This window comes from Schistocerca piceifrons, chromosome 8 (assembly GCF_021461385.2).
Source record: "Schistocerca piceifrons isolate TAMUIC-IGC-003096 chromosome 8, iqSchPice1.1, whole genome shotgun sequence".
Taxonomy (NCBI): Eukaryota; Metazoa; Arthropoda; class Insecta; order Orthoptera; family Acrididae; genus Schistocerca; species Schistocerca piceifrons.
In genome coordinates, this window is record NC_060145.1 from 2,725,189 (window position 1) to 2,728,170 (window position 2,982).

The following is a 2,982-nucleotide window of genomic DNA, read 5'->3' on the forward strand; positions in this document are numbered from 1 at the left end:
ACACACACACACCCTGGCCAACTTACGCATAATGATCACACTGACACCTTCCTGCAAAACTCTGTAGTTCTCTTGCGTCCTCTGTGGTTTCACGTGCGTCCATCCGCAAAACTTAGTTAGCGCCCAACCCTAATGAATGAAATGTTGACGTCTGGGGCGGATGAAAGGCCAGTACTATGACAGACAACGGATGTTGGGCACAGTGTTTTCCAGTGAGGTGCATTACGCTGTGAAGCTATATCGCTGGTTGGTTGAGTTCCTTTGCTATGATTTATATTTGATATTTAGTAACCGCCACTACGTTTTGAGTAAATAATTCTCGTCGCTGCAGTGTATTTTATCAAAAACTTCAGTCATAAATACGTCGACATTACTTATCTCCGTAACCTCCTTAAGTGTTGCGCAGTTTCATTCTTTGGCAGTTTTTAGTCTTCTGTGGATTTTTCCCTGGTGAAAGGAAGCTGAGTGCGGTTTTTGCACAACGACAGCGGGTAGAGCTGTCAGCGTAATAATTACTAGTGCTTCCTTTAATGTGCATAATTGATTGGTACATGTATACACACACACACACACACACACACACACACACACACACACACACACAGAGAGAGAGAGAGAGAGAGAGAGAGAGAGAGGGGGGGGGGGAGAGTTTAGAATAATCACTGTTTTGACAATATCTTTACTATGAGCCTATTTGGTAATTCTTTTAGTAATTATCCTTATAGCCTTCTCCCGTTGAAAACTGTGTTATACTTCATGCATTTTGCTCCCTCTAAAATGAGTAAATGTAAAGAGTAATCGGCACTTTAAAAAGGCACTGGCTATCTCACGGCAGGACCCTCAAGCCATAACCTACTTGGCTCTTACTTTCCGCTTGTGTGTTCATTCGCGGGGAAAAAAAACGAAGATAAGGGTCTAATGTCCTGTCGACATCAAAATCATTAGGAACGTAGGAAATCAAGAGTGGGGAAGGAAATCAGCCTTGCCCTTTCAAAGAAACAATCCCTTCATTTGCCTGGAGCCAATTACGGAAAGCATGGAGAACCTTCATCAGGATGGTCGGACAAGGATTTGGACCGTCGTCCTTTTGAATGCGAGTCCGATGTGCTAGCCTCTGAGCCACCTCGATCGGTGCGTTCATTTGCGTACAACTGGCAAAATGTGGTAAAAGTTCTCAGTTATCACACGTGTTTCGTATACTGAACACTGATAATTTTGCAAACTGTTCTTGAGGTTTCTTTTACTGAGTACATGACTGGTTAAATGCACGCGATTTAAGAAAAGGATGGCCGCCTAAGCTTCAATTACACTATGTGAATAAAAGTATCCGGACACCCCCCAAAAACATACGTTTTTCGTATTAGGTGCATTGTGCTGCCACCTACTGCCAGGTACTCCATATCAGTGACCTCTGTAGTCATTAGACATCGTGAGAGAGCAGAATGGGGCCCTCCGCGAAACTCATGGACTTGGATCGTGGTCAGGTGATTGCGTGTCACTTGTGTCATACGTCTGCACGCGAGATTTCCTCACTCCTAAACATCCCTAGGTCCACTGTTTCCGATGTGATACTGAAGTGGAAACATGAACGGACACGTACAGCGCAAAAGCGTACAGGCCGACCTCGTCTGTTGACTGACAGAGACCGCCGACAGTTGAAGAGTGTCGTGATGTGTAATAGGCAGACATCTACCCAGACCATGACACAGGAATTCCAAACTGCATCAGGATCCACTGCAAGTACTATGACAGGCGGGAGATGAGAAAACTTGGATTTCATGGTCGAGCGGCTGCTCATAACCCACACAGCTTGCCGTTTATTGGTAAACGACGCCTCGCTTAGTGCAAGGAGCGTAAACATTTAACAACTAAATAGTGGAAAAACGCTGTGTGGAGTGACGAATCACGGTACACAATGTGGCGATCCGATGGCAGGGTACGGGTATGGCGAATGTCCGGCGAACGTCATCTGCCAGCGTGTGTAGGGCCAACAATAAAAATGGGTCAAAAGGCTCTAAGCACTATGGGACTTAACATCTGAGGTCATCAGTCCCTGCCAACTGTAAAATTCGGAGACGATGGTGTTATGGTGTGGTCGTTTTCTCCCGCCTAACTGTCATAATACTTGCGGTGGATCCTGATGCAGTTTGAAATTCCTGTGTGATGGTATAGATATATGTCTGCCTATTACACATTACGACCCTCTTCATCTGTCGGCGGTCTCTGTCAGTCAACAGACGAGGTCGGCCTGTACGCTCTTGTGCTGTATGTGTCCCTTGACGCCGGCCGCGGTGGTCTCGCGGTTCTAGGCGCGCAGTCCGGAACCGCGCGACTGCTGCGGTCGCAGGTTCGAATCCTGCCTCGGGCATGTATGTGTGTGATGTCCTTAGGTTAGTTAGGTTTAAGTAGTTCTAAGTTCTAGGGGACTGATGACCACAGCTGTTAAGTCCCATAGTGCTCAGAGCCATTTGAACCATTTATTTGTCCCTTGACGTTTCCACATCACTATCACATCGGAAACAGTGGACCTAGGGATGTTTAGGAGTTTGGAAATCTCTCGCACAGACGTATGACACAAGTGACACCCGATCACCCGACCACGTTCGAAGTTCGTGAGTTCCGCGAAGCGCCCCATACTGCTCACTCTCGATGTCTAATGACTACTGAGGTGACTGATATGGAGTACCTGGGAGTAGGTGGCCGCACAATGTATCTAATATGAAAAACGTATTTTTTTGGGGGTGTCCGGATACTTTTGATCACATAGTGTATGAAAGCAGCCTCTCCAGAGTAACAGCCTATTATCTTAATTCTTTAATAGTTCTATTCGATGTTGTTAGCATTTAGCTTTATTTGATGATGGATCGGCACATTCAGCCGCCAGAATCCGGTTTATAATTTTAATTTGAGTAGCTCCGGAAGTGCTGTTGTGCACTGCCGCTTTAGTCGTCTCGTTGCGGCTCAGTCGTGTGTACTGATAGA